At 39.3% G+C, this 8,583-nt stretch overlaps 1 long non-coding RNA gene across 1 annotated transcript; it reads left to right on the top strand.

Annotated features, from left to right (window-relative positions):
• The first annotated feature begins 7,366 nt into the window (after positions 1-7,366).
• Positions 7,367-7,645, top strand: LOC109527990 (uncharacterized). Its single transcript, XR_002170616.1, has 3 exons — positions 7,367-7,396; positions 7,467-7,528; positions 7,607-7,645. It is a non-coding gene; the product is annotated as an uncharacterized LOC109527990 (long non-coding RNA).
• The last annotated feature ends 938 nt before the right edge of the window (positions 7,646-8,583 follow it).

Raw genomic sequence — 8,583 nt, forward strand, 5'->3', positions numbered from 1 at the left:
AGTAAGGAATTTTTAGCCGAAAAAAATAACCATTTATAGTAAGGCATTTTTAGCCGAAAAAAACGACCATGTATAGTCAGGCGTTTTTAGCCGAAAAAAAAGACCATGTATAGTAAGGCGTTTTTAGCCGAAAAAACCGACCATGTATAGGAAGGCATTTTTAGCTGAAAAAACGACCATGTATAGTAAGGCGTTTTTAGCCGAAAAAACCGACCATGTATAGGAAGGCATTTTTAGCTGAAAAAACGACCATGTATAGTAAGGCGTTTTTAGCCGAAAAAACCGACCATGTATAGGAAGGCATTTTTAGCTGAAAAAACGACCATGTATAGTAAGGCGTTTTTAGCCGAAAAAAACGACCATGTATAGGAAGGCGTTTTTAGCCGAAAAAAAACACCATGTACAGTAAGGCATTTTTTCCCGGAAAAAACGACCATGTATAGTCAGGCGTTTTTACAGGCATTTTTACGCGAAAAAAACGACCATGTATAGTCAGGCGTTTTTAGCCGAAAAAAAACGACCATGTATAGGAAGGTGTTTTTAGCCGAAAAAAAAACGACCATGTATAGTAAGGCGTTTTTAGCCGAAAAAACCGACCATGTATAGGAAGGCATTTTTAGCTGAAAAAACGACCATGTATAGTAAGGCGTTTTTAGCCGAAAAAACCGACCATGTATAGGAAGGCATTTTTAGCTGAAAAAACGACCATGTATAGTAAGGCGTTTTTAGCCGAAAAAAAACGACCATGTATAGTAAGGCGTTTTAAAACGAAAGGAAACGACAATGTATAGCCAGGTTTTTTAGACGAAAAAATCGACCATGTATCGTAAGGCGTTTTTACCCGAAAAAGACCATGCATAGTAAGGCGTTTTTAGCCGAAAAAAATGACCATGTATAGTCAGGCGTTTTTCGCCGAAAAAAACTGACCATGTATAGTAAGGCGTTTTTAGCTGAAAAAAAATGACCATGTTTAGTAAGGCGTTTTTAGCCGAAAAAAACCAACCATGTATAGTCAGGCGTTTTTAGCCGAAAACAAACACTATGTATAGTAAGGCGTTTTTACCCCAAAAAAAGGACCATGTATAGTAAGGCGTTTTTAGCCGAAAAAAAACGACCATGTATAGTCAGCCGTTTTTAGCCGAAAAAAACACCATCTATAGTAAGGCGTTTTTTAGCCGAAAAAATACGACCATGTATAGTAAGGCGTTTTTAGCGGAAAAAAACGACCATGTATAGTAATGGCATTTTTATCCGAAAAAAACGACCATGTATATTAAGGCATTTTTAGCTGAAAAAAAACGACCATGTATAGTAAGGCGTTTTAACCTGAAAAATACGACCATGTAGAGTAAGGCGTTTTAAAACGAAAAAAAAACAGCCATGTATAGTCAGGCGTTTTTAGCCGAAAAAAACGACCACATATAGTCAGGCGTTTTTAGCGGAAAAAAACGACCATGTATAGTAAGGCGCTTTTAGCTGAAAAAAAACGACAATGTATCGTAAGGCGTTTTTAGACGAAAAAATCGACCATGTATAGTTAGGCGTTTTAAAACGAAAAAAAACAGCCATTTATAGTCAGGCGTTTTTAGCCGAAAAAAACGACCATGTATCGGAAGTCGTCTTTAGCCGAAAACAACCACCCAGTGGCGGTTCTAGATCAGTTTCACTGAGGGGGCCGGGCTGGGGCCGGGGGTTTTGATGGAGGGGCACATTCAACCCAGGGCTAAAAAGACAGATTCGAAATATTATTTGACTTTTTATTTCATCAAGCTTTGAAAGCATTGTAGTCATAACATTCCAGTGATGAGAAAAAAAACAGTATCAGGAGGGCTAAAATATCTGCAAGCGTAACAATACGCCGAGTCCATCTGTTGAGAATATTCAAGCCAGGGGTGGATATGGTACCAGCCTGCCTTGAAGATCCTTCTCCTGTCCCCCATCAGGGTCCTGGGAAACTGTTTTAGCTCTGGCTGCATTGGCGGGTCCTCTTTACATCTACTGATGTCTGTGGACAAAGACAAACCAAATAAATGTAAACACAAGTTCTGCATGGACACAGCATATACACTAACCCGGTACACTTAGATTGCTGAGGCACTCAGACATATACAAGTGTCTAAAATGTATTGATTGATGCTATTTATTTGCTTCACCCTCCTTGCCTCACCCTGTGCTCGGCCTTGTGATTCTACAAGTACCTCAGACGATTGTCTGTTTGTGTTGCAGAGTTCCCACCAGGTATTGCTGTTTGCCCAAGGTGGTAGGTAACATTATCAAAAAAAAAAACCCTTGCGGAAAGCATGTTGTGCGTGGTTTTCTGTACGTAGGCTGCCAAAATTCACCCACCCGACTCGCCACATGAATACAGTTTGGAAAAGGCTAAGCACTTACTTTTGCTTGCTTCTATAAACACAGAAGACACTTGGGCTGGACTTACAACGCAGGTCATCCATGAGATGAAGCTAAGCTAAATGGAATACAATACAATACAATACAGCTTTAGTTATATAGAGTACACAAGCCTAGTGGGCTCACATCCACAAGGGGCTAAATATCCTTTGAAGTCTTGCTTGTCTCCTTCTTCCTTAATTTAGTCAGCAGTTAACTATGCTTTTGGTATTATCTTCGTTTCAAAATGGCTGCGCAGAGCTAACAAAGTAGTAGTGGACTGTTTGAGTGTGTGTTGGCGAATGCACATGTCAATTAGTGTCGGACAGAACCCTTTTATGTCACAATTGGTTCCTGCTTATAATCACCACAAGATGGCATCGGAATACGAACAGGGAAATAACTCAACGGGGAATATAAAGTTAATATTCTCGTTATACAGTATAGTAAGGCGTTTTAACCCGAAAAAAACGACCATGTATAATAAGGCGTTTTTAGCCCAAAAAAAACCGACCATTTATAGTTCGGCGTTTTTAGCCGAAAAAAATGCCCATGTATTGTAAGGCGTATTTAGCCGGAAAAAAAAACGACCATGTATAGTCAGCCGTTTTTAGCCGAAAAAACGACCATGTATTGGAAGGCGTCTTTAGCCGAAAAAAATGCCCATGTATTGTAAGGCGTTTTAAAATGAAAAAAAAAACGACAATGTATAGCAAGGCGTTTTTAGACGAAAACGCCTTACTATATATACATTGTCGTTTTTTTTTTCATTTTAAAACGCCTTACTATACATGGTCGTTTTTTTCGGCTAAAAACGCCTTCCAATACATGGTCGTTTTTTTCGGCTAAAAACGCCTTACTATACATGTTTTTTTTTTCGGCTCAAAACGCCTTACTATACATGGTCGTTTTTTTTTGCGCTAAAAACACCTTCCTATACATGGTGTTTTTTTTCGGCTAAAAACACCTGATTATACATGGGCGTTTTTTTCGGCTAAAAACGCCTTACTATATTTATACATGGTCGTTTTTTTCAGCTAAAAACGCCTTACTATACATGGTCGTTTTTTTTCGGCTAAAAACGCCTGACTACACATGGTCGTTTTTTTTCAGGTTAAAATGCCTTACTTTACATGGTCGTTTTTTTTCGGCTAAAAACGCCTTACTCTACATTGTCGTTTTTTTCGTCTAAAAACGCCTTACTATACATGGTCGTTTTATTCGGCTAAAAACGCCTGAATATACATTGTCGTTTTTGTTGCGTTAAAACGCCTTACTATACATGGTTGTTTTTTTTCCGATAAAAACGCCTTACTATACATGGTCGTTTTTTTCGGCTTAAAACCTCTTTCTATACATGGTCGTTTTTTTCGCGTTAAAACGCCTTACTTTACATGTTCGTTATTTTCGGCTCAAAACGCCTGACTATACCTGGTCGTTTTTGTCGTGTTAAAACGCCTTCCTATACATGGTCGTTTTCGGGTTAAAACGCCTTCCTATACATGGTCATTTTTTTTCGGCTAAAAACACTTTACTATCCATGGTCAATTTTTTTTCCGATAAAAACGCCTTACTATACATGGTCGTTTTTTTCGAGTTAAAACGCCTTATTTTACATGGTCGTTTTTTTTCGGGTTCAAACGCCTTCGTATACATGGTCGTTTTTTTCGTCTAAAAACACCTGACTATACATGGTCGTTATTTTCGGCTAAAAACGCCTCACTATACATGGTCGTTATTTTCGGCTCAAAACGCCTTACTATACATGGTTGTTTTTTTTCGGCTAAAAACGCCTTTCTATACGTGGTCGTTTTTTTCGTCTAAAAATGTCTGACTATACATGGTCGTTTTCGGGTTAAAACGCCTTCCTATACATGTTCGTTTTTTTCGGATTAAAACGCCTTTCCTATACATGGTCGTTTTTTTCGACTAAAAATGCCTTACTATACATCAGTGGTGTATAACACACGGCCGGAACTGGCCCGCAAGGAGGTTTGATCAGCCCCGCAGGATAATTTAAAAGTGAAAAAATACACACAAAAGACACAGAATGAATATTTTTAATCAGGTGCAATTCGTGGAATATCCACTAGGGGGACACACTGTTTTAATCAGAGGAAAAGACAACATTGTTTTGATCAGATAAGAAGACAACCGCAGCCTCAGTCTGTCACTGAGACAGGAGACAGCCCCAACACAGCAGACACCATTAAGGACATGTGAATACTTTATTCTTTCCATGTTATAGCACTCTCCTTAGTTTATAAAGTGTAGGCAGGGATTACAGTTAGAGTTTATATGCTCGTGTAAATTGTTCAAAAATCCCTTTCTTTATAAATCTCGTTTTATCTTAAAAAGTGCATTACTATATTTTTCAAGAACAGTTACTTCAGGTTTTGTGCCTTTGTACAGTCAGTGAGATCAGTTGCAATGCATATATGTGAATGATATAAGTAACTTGCACATTTGTCTCAGGAAATCTTAGGTGCTTCATGAAATGTTTTGTCAAAGATATGTTCATTAAAACCCTGGAGAACCCACGGGGGTCAAATTTGGCCCCTATAAATCCTGCTACTCAAATGCTACCCTTAAATCCCAAAGGGTCAAATTTGGCCCTAATCCTAATTTAGGATTAGACCATTAAATATTTGAAAAAAAAACATAGTTTGGTGTTCGGTGAACATGTAACAGTCATTTAATGTAAAATTCATCATTTTACGAAGAAGAAAAGGGTTCTTGGGTTCTCCAGGGTTAAATTTCAACATTTTCTAAGTGTTCTTGTGCATCTTTAGACCAAAACAAAGGAAAGACATTTTATTTTGGTTATTTATAGCAGAGTATGGTATAATTTTTAATGGTCTGGCCCACTTGACATCTACCGAGGCCGTATGTGGCCCACAATGTGAAATGAGTTTGACACCCTTACTATACATGGTAGTTTCGTTTTTTTCCGATAAAAACGCCTTACTATACATGGTAGTTTTTTTTTTTTCCGATAAAAACGCCTTACTATACATGGTCGTTTTTTTCGAGTTAAAACGCCTTATTTTACATGGTCGTTTTTTTTCGGGTTCAAACGCCTTCGTATACATGGTCGTTTTTTTCGTCTAAAAACACCTGACTATACATGGTCGTTATTTTCGGCTAAAAACGCCTCACTATACATGGTCGTTATTTTCGGCTCAAAACGCCTTACTATACATGGTTGTTTTTTTTCGGCTAAAAACGCCTTTCTATACGTGGTCGTTTTTTTCGGCTAAAAACGCCTTCCTAAACATGGTCGTTTTTTTTGTCTGAAAACGCCTTACTATACATGGTCGTTTTTTTCGGCTAAAAACGCCTTACTATACATGGTCGTTTTTTTCGGCGTCTAAAAATGTCTGACTATACATGGTCGTTTTCGGGTTAAAACGCCTTCCTATACATGTTCGTTTTTTTCGGATTAAAACGCCTTTCCTATACATGGTCGTTTTTTTCGACTAAAAATGCCTTACTATACATCAGTGGTGTATAACACACGGCCGGAACTGGCCCGCAAGGAGGTTTGATCAGCCCCGCAGGATAATTTAAAAGTGAAAAAATACACACAAAAGACACAGAATGAATATTTTTAATCAGGTGCAATTCGTGGAATATCCACTAGGGGGACACACTGTTTTAATCAGAGGAAAAGACAACATTGTTTTGATCAGATAAGAAGACAACCGCAGCCTCAGTCTGTCACTGAGACAGACCCAACACAGCAGACACCATTAAGGACATGTGAATACTTTATTCTTTCCATGTTATAGCACTCTCCTTAGTTTATAAAGTGTAGGCAGGGATTACAGTTAGAGTTTATATGCTCGTGTAAATTGTTCAAAAATCCCTTTCTTTATAAATCTCGTTTTATCTTAAAAAGTGCATTACTATATTTTTCAAGAACAGTTACTTCAGGTTTTGTGCCTTTGTACAGTCAGTGAGATCAGTTGCAATGCATATATGTGAATGATATAAGTAACTTGCACATTTGTCTCAGGAAATCTTAGGTGCTTCATGAAATGTTTTGTCAAAGATATGTTCATTAAAACCCTGGAGAACCCACGGGGGTCAAATTTGGCCCCTATAAATCCTGCTACTCAAATGCTACCCTTAAATCCCAAAGGGTCAAATTTGGCCCTAATCCTAATTTAGGATTAGACCATTAAATATTTGAAAAAAAAACATAGTTTGGTGTTCGGTGAACATGTAACAGTCATTTAATGTAAAATTCATCATTTTACGAAGAAGAAAAGGGTTCTTGGGTTCTCCAGGGTTAAATTTCAACATTTTCTAAGTGTTCTTGTGCATCTTTAGACCAAAACAAAGGAAAGACATTTTATTTTGGTTATTTATAGCAGAGTATGGTATAATTTTTAATGGTCTGGCCCACTTGACATCTACCGAGGCCGTATGTGGCCCACAATGTGAAATGAGTTTGACACCCTTGGGCAAGAAAGCAAAATGACAAAACGACACGATCTCTTTGTGCAACTTGTCTTCAATCGAAAACGAAGTTGGCTTTGCAAACTATCTCCTGATCCCAGGATGGCATTCTGAAGGCAGGCAGTAGGAAATACTGGCGTGGTCAATGGGTTATGGGTGAGGTTGGAGTGCCGTCACATCGCCCACGAGAGACGCCAACCATCTCACCAATTATGTTCCTTTTTTTAACCTTCAAAACCTCGTGTGGTCGGCTGCCTTTGACTACATATGAAAATTTCGAAATTTTCGCAGCAGAATGGCCGAATGGTAAAGGACTTCGCGTGGTGATCAGGCGAACAGAGCTGGTAAGAAGTCTCATTTCAACAAGCCTCATTTCATTATTCAGAGTTGAAGGAAGATTGTTCTTGGGTCCTCCGTGCCACAAGAGGGAGTAACCTGCTGACCGCCAGAGTCCACCTCGAGCACAGACCTGCAGGCAACACTTTTTGCTCTTCTTCCTGTTATTCGCAAGGTGCTGAAGTCAAACTTTGGGCCAGCCTGAAAAGTAGGAGACATTTACACTCGTTCAATGCACCATCATGACTACTTTTTCGACTTATTTTTTTCTCCCCCAGGCAGCAGTAAACATGATCGGCTTCCTGCTCTCAAAAGACCCAACACAGAGTCTATCTGCCTGGTTAGTTTCATGCCCAACACATCTTTGTCTGCACAAGAAATTGACTTGCGTGTAACTCACGGATGCTTTTCCTCTCAGGTCAACACACCTGTCCCACGTTCTTCTCGAGAGCTGACCACTTCGCCGCCCAGCAACAAGCAGACTGCCATCCAACTTGCAACTTTTTCCTCTGCTTTTGTGATTGTCTACTCTGCAAAAGAAATAAAGCTTGATTACAAAGAAAACTCAACTTCATTTTTAAACACATCACCAGAATCTAACTTAAAAAAAAAAAAAAATTCAACAAAATATTTTCATTTTTTTCTGAACTTTTTTCTGAATTTTTTTCAAATTTTATTTTCCAAAAATTATTTTTCCTGGATTTTTTTTTCCAGGCAGACAAATCCAGGAAAGTGGGTGTGGCCTGGTTTGGAATGATGGCTGATGATTCGCTGATAGCTGTGAAAGTGGGTGGAGCATGACGATAACATGCTGTGATTGGTGGAAAGGGGAGTGGTTATGCAAATTAGGAGCAATCTGATTCGTCAGAACTTGGAAAGTGGGCATGGTTATGCAAATTAGGGTCAGGGTTATGCAAATGAGGGGCCTCACCGCGATTGGTGGATGTCAAATTGGGTGTGGTTTGGGGCGGGCATTGCAGCACTTTTTCAAAGTCCCACTTGAGTCTTGAGCTCAGACTTGCACTTGGGTCACATCAGACAGTCTTTTCACTGTTCCCGCCGGTTTCACATGACCCAAAAGCTCGATTCCTGGAGTTTCGAGTCATGTGGACACCAACGGGAACAGTGAAAAGACTGTCTGATGTGACTGAAGCGCAAGTCTGAGCTCAAGACTTCAGTCTTTGAAAAGGCTTCGAGTGAGTAGAGAATGGATTTGGTCATCATGATAGGCAAAGACTCAAATTCAAGTTGAACAATTTCTTGGACAGAAAAGCGAACATGACAATGTAAAAGCATTTGACCAGTCAATCTTTGTGTGGGCCAGTTCAAGTTGCACGCACACAAACACTGACGACGGGCCTGAGATGGGAGCATGTGCTTGACCAGCTCATGCGT

Source organism: Hippocampus comes, unplaced genomic scaffold (genome assembly GCF_001891065.2).
Source record: "Hippocampus comes isolate QL1 unplaced genomic scaffold, H_comes_QL1_v1.1 scaffold71, whole genome shotgun sequence".
NCBI classification, from domain to species: Eukaryota; Metazoa; Chordata; class Actinopteri; order Syngnathiformes; family Syngnathidae; genus Hippocampus; species Hippocampus comes.